Source organism: Thamnophis sirtalis, unplaced genomic scaffold (assembly GCF_051295495.1).
Source record: "Thamnophis sirtalis isolate CommonGarterSnake01/CBP01778 unplaced genomic scaffold, rThaSir2_p1.2 scaffold_8, whole genome shotgun sequence".
NCBI classification, from domain to species: domain Eukaryota; kingdom Metazoa; phylum Chordata; class Lepidosauria; order Squamata; family Natricidae; genus Thamnophis; species Thamnophis sirtalis.
The window spans coordinates 20,929,893-20,943,650 of record NW_028261388.1 but is presented as its reverse complement, the minus strand read 5'-3'; positions in this window follow the sequence as shown (position 1 = coordinate 20,943,650).

Here is a 13,758-nt window from a genome sequence, read left to right as displayed (position 1 = left end):
TATGATAATGACTAAACTAAAAATAGCTTGTCAAAAAATAGGGAGGGAGAACTGTTTCTTTTTATAATAAGCATAATGCATAAGTGAATAGTCTTTTTTTCCAGTCAAGGGCCATCTTTAATATTATGCATGATGTCATGATCTGCAGGCCCAAAGTAGGTGGAGCCCTCTGTGAAAAGTGGGTGGAGCTAATGTGGACATAACTGCATTAATCTCTATCCCATTTTTTATTTCTTTTTTTCTTTGTATGACCCTGAAGCACAGGAAAGAGTTACATATTACGGAATACTTTGTTTTTCACTCTTATCCTTCCCTTTCCCTTATCTCCACCAGAAGATGAACTTTGCAAACAATTTCTTTGCCCACGCCTGCCTTTTAGTCATAAAAAGAGCATGCTACACTTTTTGATCACTGTACTAATTTCCTTTCCGGTCTTCTCTGGTAAAATCACACTTTGCTAATAATTAAAACTTCAAATCACCTTTGCTAGCAATAAAGGTTTGTTTGTTCCATTTTTTTTTCTCCTTATATTTGACTTTCTCCTTCCCATTTTCTTGCTTTCCACTTTTCCTTGACAAACAATTTCTGTGACTTGGATTAGGATCCATGAATTCCAGGTGAAAATTGGAAATGAAAATTGGACTTTAAAGAAACAGGATAGTACAGATGCCCTTCAATTTTTTTAAAAAAAGTTTTTTTATTTTTTATTCTCTTACATACAATTCTAGGTATACATTCACATAGTTATTATTATTGGTCAGTGTTCTTTTATACTTGTGATACCACAACACTTACCAGTATGCAAGAGTGCTGTTTGTCATTTCTCCACTCTCTTGCCTTCTTCCTATGGAGGCCTATAGACAGGACATCCGCTGAAAGCAGAGATTTAAAAAAAAGACATTGTGGAAGATTGCAACTGTGTTATCAACTCCTCTCCCCACATCTTTACAAACACACACAAACACATATGTTGTTTTAGTTTGCAGATTGGCTTAGGGAGCAAAGACTTTGAACATTTGGATTTAAAAGCAAGCTAGACAAATCTCTTCCTCATTTTTTTAGTTGCTGGAGAAGCCGCCTCATAATCCAGGGTAAAGCAAACCAATACAGATATGACGCAGAGCACTTATTTTCCACTCCTGATGGTCAATAAAGTGGGTTTCTGTCACATACATTCTCTCAAAGATCTGGACATAAGGCTTGGCTGCAATTCCCTCAGGGGCTTCACATTGCAAGGGACGGGGGTGGTGGTGGCATTATCAGTGCATTTTGCGTAGTGCGCAGGCTTTCTCCAGAGCTCAGACTGAGAGAGATCAACAATCTTATGAGCCTTTCCCATTTTCAAAGTCCTCAAAATCCTTCTTACCTTTAAAAAAATGTTCAGTGGAAAGTCAGGATAGCAAGTTCAGAAATATTTTTTTCTTTTTTTTATTCCCCTCGCTTAGGACTAGGTTATCTAAACAAGCAGATGCAATATATAAGTACACCCAGCAGTAAATTCTTAAAAGAAAGCAGCTTTCTGCCTCAGCCGAGGCTTATACAAATAAAACATTTATGTTTGCTATATATATATATATGTTTTCTGAGGTTTTCGCGGGTGTTAGTATGTAGGCCTTTGGTTATTCGGGTTTTCTCCCGTGTAAAATAAAGTAAAGCCACTTTAAACCCCTCCAATCCTTACATGAAGCACAAACCCCCAACCAATCAGAACACACCTCCACCCATTCAGAACACAGCCAAGCTCCCACTGGCAATTAAAAGGAAGAAACAGCTGAGATCTCACATTGCTCCTGGAAGTACGAAGCCGAGCAAACAAGCCTGAAGATGACGAATGAGACTTTGTCGAAACGTCGCCAAGACACTTCCAATTGTACACGGGAGAAAACCCGAATAACCAAAGACATATATATACATATACATTATACATTATACATTATACATTATACATATACATATACATATACATATACATATACATATACATATACATATACATATACATATACATATACATATACATATACATATACATATACATATACATATCATATACATATACATATACATATACATATACATATACATATACATATACATATACATATACATATACATATACATATACATATACATATACATATACATATACATATACATATACATATACATATACATATACATATACATGAGATTCAGTGTGATAGGGAAAAACCCCAAAGAGGTCTTTAAAAAGCCAAGCATTTTTGCATTAGGTTTGGGCCCCAGGAAAAGTTTACAAAACAGCTAAAGCCATGTCTTCATTTTTACTATTACCATGTGCAGAGGCTGTGAGTTTTAAAAACATCTGAGTGAATCCAGGAAGAGGGAAGAGGCAGAGGGGCTGGAAGAGTGTGTGCATGTGCAGAAGCTGTGAGTTTTAAAAACGTCTGATTGAATCCAGGAAGAGGGAAGAGGCAGAGGGGCTGGAAGTGTGTGTGTAAGGTGGTCAGTAATGTTGAAGACCAGCAAGGACAGCCATATTTCCTCTGTAAGTAGCTATTTTATTGTTTTGTGTACTTATTTTATTCTTATTTAAGTAGTAAGTATACAAAATAATAAATTTCCTTTTTTTACATCTTCTTTTTGTAGGTCATTCTTTGGGGCAAAGAATTCAGTGACATCGACTTGGTCACTCCCACCCAGTCACATGACTGCCAAGCCACTCTCACCCAGTCACATGACCACCAAGCCACTCCCACAAAACAGGCCAGACCTACAAAATCCTAAAAAAAATTGAAACCCACCACTGGAACCCACCTCTGCTGCACTTACCTTGCATCCAAAAAAGCCAGCCAGGGGTGGGATTTGGAGGTTCTCCAAACCAGCCATAACGTTAGCTACAGCTTCTATGGAACCTGGGCGAACCCATAGCAGCCCACCCTGGGCATATCTATTTTGAATTATAAATCAATGTCAAGCTGCCATTCTTCGTTTTCTTATTTCTGATTCTGGGAAGTTGTTCCTTCCAGAATTGTGCATTCTTTTCAGATATTTTCTTCTTGCTCAACTTGATTTGTAATAGCAGAATATTATTTCTTTCTTTTCAGTTTTTTGTATATTTGTGAAGAGTAAACAACTTTTCTTCCAGTAGCTGTTCAGCTGTTGGCCCTGATTACTCAGCCAACAGTTCTGAATCCTGTAGCCCATTTGTCACCAGTTGTCCAGGAATTCCAACACAAAACACAATACAGTTAGAATAGTCCTTGCTGACTTGAGCAACAACTCTGGGTTTCTGTAAATTATGTCTCACCATATTGTTTATAGAAGAGACACTCTTTTTCTGGCTCATCTAATGTGACCTGTCCCGTATGGTTGAGCCTCTGCCATAGCTTTCATCCTCCTCAGAGGTTATTGCAAGTCCCACAACCACATCAAGGTACTGCCTCACTGGGGCACTATTATTATTAAATTATATGCATCCAACTCCCTCTGACTCTGGCAGTTGGCCAATCTATAAAAAGCTTGGATTGGATAAGTATCCGGTTTTGCAAGTAAAATTAATATTAATATTTTCTTTGAAATAAGTTGATTATATTTGTATCATTATTATATGAAATATATTATGTATACAGTTAATATTATATATGTACTTGCTCTACTATATACTTTTTTCCATTACTAAAATGTTTTATTCCTTGCAAATTTTTGCACATTTTCTTGCACCAAAGCCACCATAGAATTCACATAGGCAGGATAGAAATTCACTATGACAGTTAAGTGGAGACGCAGATCAAAAGCCAATGAGTAGCAAGAACTATTATGGGATTATCCACTACCTCTATTTATCCCATTGAAAACATCCATTAACAGGTCCTTTTTTCAAAAACAAAAGTCACATTCAATTTCATAACACAAACACAGATCCACTTTGAAAGAATAGGTAAGAATGAAGTATTTTTAATCTGAATTTATTGTACTAATAATTATAAATTGCAAGCAGATATACATTAGAGAGTCTAATGCTATTTGTTTTAGACGGGCTTGAAAAGATGATACTCGGAAAGAGCACTTTTGTTACGAGAAGATGCAAAAAGTGATGTACCTCTTAATTAATTATTAATTTGCATATTACAATTCTACCCCAAGGCCCCTTTCCTCCTCCATCATGCAGATAACCTGTAAATTAAGACCGCATGTGACATATTATATTGTAGAATAGCATAAATACAGATATGATATTAATTATTGCTTTAATTAAGATTTATAAATGTTATAAATGGAATCATTCTTATCTTAAGGGCTAATCTGTAACTAAATTTACCTCTTTAGTCTTGTAGTGTCATATATATGATACTAGCTGATAACCCAGCATTGCCCGAGTATTTATTTATAGAGGGGAAATGTCCAGATCAAATGTAATTTTTAATGTTAGATTTTCCCCCTTACCAGAGGGAGCCCTCTTGTGGAGTACTGTGAAGCCGTTACCATGGCAACTCCACTGAGCTGTACAGTAGAAGCCATTTTACAGCAGTGTAGTAGAAGCCATTTTAAGGCACAACAGGCTGTATCTTAACAGAACACACAAACCCCAAGGGGTTTTAGGAGTGTCTTACGCCCCACAATATTTGTTTCCACCGAGTAAGTCATCTGTGTACCAAGTTTGGTTGAAATTGCTCGAGACGTTCCAGCATTATGCTGGAACATACACACCCATATATGTGTGTGTGGGTGGGTGGGTGGGTTGGTGTGGGTGTGGACAGACAGACAGATAGATATATAGAGAGAGACTTACTTTCTTACCCACCACTTGAATTAAGAGAGGGCATTTCAGTTCATATTTGAACTGTGGAAGGTCAACGAGGAAAAGAGGTCAGAATCAAGATTACTTAAGAGGTCATTCAAGACGTAGTTGTGACTGCAGTTTTTGAATAAAACCACAGTTGTTTGTTTTCCCAAGCTAAAATTAGTTAGAGCTATCAGTAAAATGGCCTTGTCTACCTGCAAGAAAATGTGTTGGGCTGCCCACGCTACCCACATGGAGCCAGATCATAAGTTCAACTAGCAATTTGGAATAATTTCAACATTTGCCCTCATTCCCTTCTCAAGAGATCACTCGAGTAATTGAAGCTACTTGGGGGGGGGAGGAGGGTCATAGCAGCCCATCATAACTTCAGCTTCAGTCATATATCACATTAAGGTTGGTTAACTAGTGTAATCCACAGATATTTACAATATGCATTTTCTCAGTTGGGGCAGAAAAGCAGGAAGAAACTTAACATCTCTTCTTATCCATATGATATATGTAAACAATGACAATCAATAATATGCACTATATCTGGTTAATTAATGAATTCATTTGACACATTCGATTCAATGTGGCTAGAAGTAGTGATCCAGTACAGACTTTTCAAACACTATATCCTCAGATGAATTAGACTTCTCATAACCAATATCAGGGGTGAAACACCCAAAATTCACAATTACCATTATACATATCTATGGACTAAAATTAATCCTGTGATACATGGAGAAGCAGTTGGGAGGAGGGATTCTGACTCAGAGTAAGAGATTGCGTAACCCAGAGCTGAAAGGAGTGAGGAGGGAAAAGGTTCGAGATAGTTACACCCTAGAATATCTCAGGATGTATCTATTAGGGTTGAGAGTTATAGTTTTAGTCTGGCAAGATTCTGTCCATTAGGCAGAGGCACATAAAAGACTGGACTTGATTGGATTTCACTGTGTTGTCTTTGGATGGGGCCGACAAAGCCCTTTCAAATGCTATTTCAGTGGAATGAAGCCTGTTATGTCACTTTCTCAGTTGAAATCATTTTATAATTATTTTTAATCAAGAATTTTGAAAAAAACCCTTAAAATACTAGCAAAGAGGTTGTATAATGATGGTGATACTGCATTTTTCAGAAACATTCAGAAACTATTAATTCTTTGCATTTTTTTAAAAAAAGTAGCTGATTTTGCCAGCAACTTGCCTAAGCCTTTTTTACACATACTTTACAAATCAACTTTGGCATACAATTCACTTACATATACTCTAATGTGTGCTTATTGAAGACAGGTGAACATTTTAATATATAACAACATAAGGATGCCTTCCCAGATCATAAAACATGGATGTAACAAAATCTTAAGTATCTATCCGAATGTATTTGTAAGTACAAAACTAAAACTTTTTTCATATACTGCAGAGGAATTATGAATCAGAACACTGTCATAAATATGTTCACATTGCTATGAAATTCATTGGGAGATTGTTCTAATTTCATGGGTGTCAAACTCAATTTCATTGAGGGCCACATCAGAGTTGTGTTTGATCTTAGGGGGGTGGGGTAGGCATGGCCAGGGTGGGTGTGGCCAGGGTGAGCGTGGCCAGCCTGTGTCACACGTGTCCCTCCCCCAAGCTCCATTTTGACTGGCAGAGGGTTGCAGGAGGCCATCGCAGCTGAAAACGAAGCCCAGGAAGCCTCCTGAGCTCCATTTTGACTGGCAGAGGCACCACGGGCCAGTCCCTTGCTGTCTGTGGCCCCAAGGACCAGATCTAAGCATCCTGTGGGCCAGATTCGGCCTACAAGCCTTGAGTTTGACACCCCTGTTCTATTTGATCTATTACAGTGATGGCTAACCTTTTAATAAAGGTGTGCCAAAATTGTGTGCCCACTTATGTGTACATGCGCACACAACACCCCCACCTGCACATGTGTGTGTGACCCCCCCCCAGAGGTGGGTTCCTGCCAGTTCTAACTTCTTCTATAAAAGAGGTTCCACAAATATGCAGTGCCATTTAGAACTGGTTCTAGCTCCATCCTCCCCGCCAGTCCACACATCATCAAGATGAAGAGTGAGAGGAGGAATGCGCGTGGGACACCCCCCCTCCCATGGGGTGGAGTTTTCACCCTCCCCAGGCTCCAGAGGCTTTCTGCAAAAACAGCCTCCCCCAGCCCTTCAGAGGGAGGTTAGCATGTTGGGCCTGTTTTTTGCTGTCCCAGGCGCCAGAGGCTTTCCTGAAGCCTGGGGAGACTGAATACAGTCTCTCCTGGCCCTCCGGAAGACCAAAATTCAGCTAGCCGGTGTGTCCATGCGCACCAGAATTGAGGGCTGCCATGCCAGCAAATATGGCTCCACGTGCCACCTGTGGCACGCATACCATATGTTTGCCATCACGGATCTATTACTTAGAAAGATTAAAACAGTTTAGTATTACTATTAATAGGGACAGTCATTTACTGTACACTGCATATTGAAGCAACGTTTGTTAATATAATTTATTTGGTATCACTTTCCTAACAAAAGAATCACCTCAAAATATAAGCAGATCAGTCTCCTGGGGGTAAAAAAGCATTCTCTCATTTGCACCAGATCTTGACAAGTAAGTTGAGAAATATCACCCCAAGCAATAAAGCAACACATGCCCTTTTTGTACATGTATATGTACTTTTCATGTGTAAAAATAAATAAAAAATGAAGATTAAATTAAATTTAACAAGAGTACTGAATGAGGTAGTGTAGCATCTTGGTTAAAATGTTGAACTTGGGACAGATGAGCCGAACTCAAATTATTGTGTGGCCAGAGATCTTCTTTGGGCCAATTGATTTATTTAAGCATACTGTCCTACACATCTCAAACAGTTATTATGGGATTAAAATGATGAAAGACCACCTTGCTCGCTCAAGTTCTTAGGGACAATGTGAGAAATAACTGCAATAAATAGAAAGAAAAAAATAAACGTTCATCTTTGTCTTTTGGAACTGAAATGTAGTGTGTAAAATCCATTCTCTCCCACATAGCAATAGCACTTAGATTTATATACCACTCCATATACTACACTTTACAGAGTCAGCATATTGCCCTCAACAATCTGGGTCCTCATTTTACCAACCTCAGAAAGATGGAAGGCTGAGTCAGCCTGGAGTCCCTCAGGGTCAAATCCCAGACTGTGGGCAGACTTAGCCTACAATACTACATTCTAACCACTTTGCCACCAGAGCTCTGAATAATATATTATGTATATAATACACATTATTTTTCAAAAAAAAACATACATATTTTTCCTATCTGTCAAAGGTAGAACATGTTACCTTGTAAACTTAATAGCCAAATATACTATAATAGCCAAATGTTTGTACAAATAACAAGCATTTTAAATATACCCTTTTGTAAATAACCTACATCATTTCAGAAGGAAAAGGACTGAGGCTGTGGAGTTCAAATAAAATACTCGGAAATTGTATTCTGCTTTGTTTTAATTGCACTGCATTTTTCTCCATTTCACTTTGTCAGTTCAATTTGCCCCAACCAGAGGTGGGTTCCTACCAGTTTGGATTGGTTCGGCTGAGTAGGTAGCAACTTGGCCTGCCATGCCCACGAACTGGTACTCTTGGTGTTTTTTGCTTCTGCGCATGTGCAAAAGCAATTTTAGAATTGACATGCGTGCCAGTGGTGGGATTAACCCGGTTCGCACCTATTCGGGAGAACCAGTTGGTAACTTTTTAAGCAGTTCGGAGAACCGGTTGTTGGAAGAAATATTTTGTTTTTTCCCACTTTACATGGCTAATCCTGTAAGGAAGGCAGGAAGGAAACATTCTGGTGTTGATTATAGCCTAATCTTTATTGCCCTGCTTACAGAAACTGCCTCTTCGGTTAACCCTTATTACCATTGTAACAACTAAGGCGAAGTACCCATCGATCTGAGTGACATTGACTTGGCCACGCCCACATGATCACATGACCACTGAGCCCCGCCTACCCAGCTGGACATTAGGGCAGAGAACTGGTTGGTAAATTATTTGAATCCCACCACTGATGCATGCATAGCATGCATCAAGCATGCACAGATCCCTGAGCAAACCGGCAGTAGTAGCAGCCGGAACCCACCCCTGGCCCCAACCAATTGTCTTTTCCAAGTCTCTGTTAAATTTATTATGTTGTCAAAAGCTAGATCACTCCCCTTGCTAATTTTTTAATGACAAGTTGTATAACCATTTTTAATAGAGCAATCATTTTTGTTCCAATGCTATCAATGTTCCAAAATGGACCTGTGGTTTATTCACTTCAAACCGCTTCAAAGAAGTTCCATTTCACCTGAAAAACCCAAATCATGCTAAATTAGCTAGCTCTATTTTTGGTAAACATTACTTGCTTGAATATCCATTGCCAATTGAACAAGGCCATGTCGGATTAAATAGACAAGTGAGTGAAATGTAGTTTTGTATGCATTTCCTTTTTTATTCATGAGGGGTAAAAAAAAGGACTACCAAACCTGTTGTGAAGATTACATTTCTTGACTTTTTAAATGTGAGAACCCAGACCTTTCCAAATGCCTGTTTCATAACCATATTCCCTTATCTTACTCCCTATTTGGGGAGTAAGAAATAAACAGGGTGGGGGGTCTTTGTAAGAGCACCCTAGCCTTACCTAAAACTTTTTTTTTTGTTAGAAGCCATCTTACATTGATCTTTGACACTGAAGCTTTCTGTTGTATCTTAGTTTCTGTCTCCTTTGGACTAAAAATAGAATATTAAGAAATGAATTTGACAGAAGGACTGATGTTGAACTCCATGCCTGCTAGAAAAGTTGACAGAAGGTCAACTCAAAATAGACAGCAGCAGTGGTGGGATTCAAATTTTTTACCACTGGTTCTGTGGCTGTGGCTTGGTGGGCATAGCTTGGTGGCCCTGACAGGGGAAGGATACTGTAAAATCTCTATTCCCTCCCCACTCCAGGGGAAGGATACTATAAAATCCCCATTTCCTCCCAATCAGCTGGGACTCAGGAGGCAGAGAATACATGGGGGCGGGGCCAATCAGAGGTGGCATTTAGAGGTTCTCCGAACTACTCAAAATTTCGGCTACCGGTTCTCCAGAACTGATCAGAACCTGCTGAATACCACCACTGGACAGCAGCCATGTCAAGTGGAATATTTGTATGTTTGTATACACAGAGAGACGGGGGGGAGGGAGGGAGACCACATAAGGATATGAGATATTTTTTGCTTCAAGTCAACGGTTGTATTACAGGCTCTTACCAAAACCTGAAGCTTTAATCTTTGAGGTGGTCTCTTGAGTCTAGAAGATTCAGGTCCTTAAACAAGTCCTTCTATGTTAACCTGTATATTTGTTTCTTTAAGTGGCCACTTGATCTCAAAAATCCCCCTACATGTAAAGTAGGTGTGGAACTATTTATAAATCAAGGCTGGTTCTAAAGTTTTCATAAGGTGGTTTATATTGCATATTTGAAATCTGGAGGTGTTTCAGGAATGCATCGTAAAAACCACCTTCCATAAACTATCGCTCAGGAAACAGCCATGATAACAGGGGCTGTCAAATCTCACTTTAAACAAGTTACCTCTTACTCCTGATCTCCTAAATTTCTGGAATAGTTTTCTATCTGAGAGCAAAACCCATGTAATGTTTTGAAGTCTTATCAGCTGCATGTTCAGAAGCATTAACCTTATGTTCACATCCCCAGTCATCTGCTTGCAAAGATGCTTTTTTGCTGTATCAAATGATAGAGTACCTGGTACATTGCAAGAGTGCTGTCGGTGGGTGCTTCCTCCTCCTCCTTTTATCATTTGAGCCTTAAAAACAGCTTATAAAAAGTTCTATCGTGTCTTCAGCACGATTTGCTTAAAACAAAACCAGTTGCAATTTTACTCTTGCATTATTGCTTCTTGCTATTTACTTCAGTTAGGAAAACTGCATTTTCTTGAATGAATGGCTTGTTTCTCAGATAATCCACTTTAAAAATGGAAAGTCTGCCATAGATTTCTTGAAAATGAGAATACAGGCAGGTACATCTTGTCAATCTTTTAACTCTTTAAGTTCCAATTTGCATTTTTACTAAATACAGAAAAATGTAAATTCTGCATACCCCAGAAGCTGAACTATGTATTCTGCCTATAGTGGTCTAAGATGGAAAACTTTTTTTTTTTTTGCGACCTTCTTTTTTTTTTTCAAATCATGATTTTTATTTTCCATTTTCATAACATATAATCACATGTATACTATTACATAGACAATATCATGTTGTAAGAGAAGACAGTATACATGTGCAATCATATTACTTTAAAATCTAACACCCCTCGTCAATATATTTTCCCCCCCTCCCGCCCTCCCCCCGAGCCCCCACAACCTACCCCCCTGACTTCCCAGAACCCGTACACAGTATAGATATTTAACAAACACAGTCTAAGATATATTGAGAAAAAAAGAATAAGAAATTAATAACATCTTTGCATTGAACTTAGCTCTTCCTTGCTAAACTAACTTTAAACAATTTAAATCATTCCTGATCTTAAGCATAGGCTATCTGGAATTTCTTAGTCCCATATTTATTTTGTATATAATCGATCCATTTTTTCCAGTCTCGTTTATATCTCTCATTTGAGTGGTCTTTAAGATATGCAGATATTTTAGCCATCTTGGCTAAATTTGTGACTTTCAATGTCCATTCTTGGATTGTAGGCAAGTCTTCCTTCTTCCAGTATTGCGCCACCAACAGTCTTGCTGCCGTTATTAAATGAAAAATCAAGTTAACTTCTACCGCTGTGCAGTCAGTAATTATATCTAACAAAAATAACTGAGGAGTAAACTTTATCCTTTTTTTAAAGAATATTTTGTATAATCCACCATATTTTTATCCAAAATGCCTTAATCTTTTGGCAAGTCCACCATATATGGAAGTATGTAGCATCAAGAGAACCACATCTCCAACATTTGGGTTGTAAATTCGAATACATAGAGGCCAACTTTTTAGGATCTAAATGCCATCTATAGAATATCTTGTAAAAATTTTCTCTCAGATTTTGGGCTTGTGTAAATTTCACATTTCTTACCCAAATTCTTTCGGAAAAAACATATTCTTACATGATCTGACTCCCTATATAAGTGCTCTGACTTAGAATTATACAACACCAAAGATATGTCAAGCTGGGGACACTTGCCCAAAGGCAATGAAGGTAATTCCTTGCTAGCTCTTTCCTTCCTACACATTTGGCTTCATGCAACCAGGCCATCCAGCCAAGAAATTCAAAATGGATAGCAACTAAGCTATTGACTGTTGCATTAACAGAGTTTGTATATCTACACTGAAAAATCTATGATGGTTGTGCTGTGGTCCGCCAGAGGCCAGCAGAGCTGGCAGCAGATTCAGACAGTGAGGAGTTTGGGAGGAACATGGGCCAGTCCTGGAGTCTGGGAAAGGCTCTGATGACAGCTCTGCATTGGAGGCAGAGATGGGGCCAGGACCATCTGACAGTTATCGATTGCCTTTGGAATCAGACATCAGTGAGGCAGACGAACAGCTGGAGCCTGTTCCCAGTGTGTGCATGCGCAGAGTTGCCAGACGAAGAGAACAGCTAAAGGACAGGAGTCGACTGGGAGTAAGGACACAGGTGGATGGTGAATGGCCCCTCCCACAGGCAATAAAAGAGGAGCGAAGGAGGAGTGGAGTGTGCAGGAGACAATTAGTTCAGTTAATTGGTTTGTAACTCTCTGAGACTCCTTGTCAAGTTTTGAAGATATCTGCCTGGCAGCTCTCCAAGCCAAATAAGGTCTGTGACTGTAAATTCAACCTTGAAAGACTGTGCTCCTAGAAAAATGAAATATCCTAGGAAATATTGAAATGGCAGAATATTATATTTCCCTGGATATGAAAAGGAAGAAACATGTTTTAAAGAGAGAATAGCTCCCTGCAGCTCCCTGCCCGCAACCACTTTGTCAATGGGCCATTAAGAAGGCCAAGAAGGCTGTACATAATAAAGAGTTCTCCCTTCAGCTCCAGGGAGATGAGATTAAGGCATGATAATATTGGCCTTTTACCCAACTCACCACATGGCATCTGAGAACTCAACCAAACCTAGATTCAAAACGCAGCCTAGAGAGTTGCCCCTGCATGGCCCCATGGGAGTCTGACAACCAATCAGAATACAAGCTCAAGATCAAAGGCGAGAGAGGGCATAAAACCAGGGACTCAGCATCTCAGCCGGCCCTTCTCTTCTTCTCCCCAACACTGAAGCATGTGATCACTTTTTCTGTCCAGGACTCAAGTCATGCGGTCCTGTCCACCATTAAAACCATCTTTCCAAGCAGCCTCCATGTCTCCAGTGTCTTCTTCCCCACTTGGAGCCGAACCCAGAAGGACATTTCTTTCAGCAAGCGGGATGGAGAGGGAATGGGGATTTTGCAGTATCCTTCCCCTGCCACACCCACAAAGCCACGTCCACAAAGCTGCACCCACAAAGCCATGCCTTGCCCACAAAGCCACGCTCACAAAACCAGTAGTAAAAAAATTGAATCCCACCACTGATTCCAATGCAAGCAAACAAATGAGATACATAAAAGCATATAGATATTGCATCATTGAAAGAAAACTGGAAAATAGATTCTGAGGACTCTAAAAAGAAATGTTCAGTAGAGACTATAAAATATCTTATAAAATTATGCAGTATTTCAAAATTGATAGAGTAGTTTTCTTTTGATGACTTAAGCTGAAATTCTTGAAGGTATCCCAAGAACCATAGGAAGCATCATACCCAGAGGTGGGTTGCTCCTGGTTCGGCCCGGATCGGGCGAATCAGTAGTAGTGGTGGCGGGAGGCTTTGCCCAGCCGCCCAGACCTTCTGTGCGTCCTCAGAGAACCGGTAGTAAAAAAAATTGGAAACCCAGCCCTGATCAGACCTCTTCCTTTTTGATCAGGGAGAAGATCTTACTTTGGAAATCCAGAATTAGAAAACTCCACCTGGTGCAATGACAATTTCCAAGACCAAT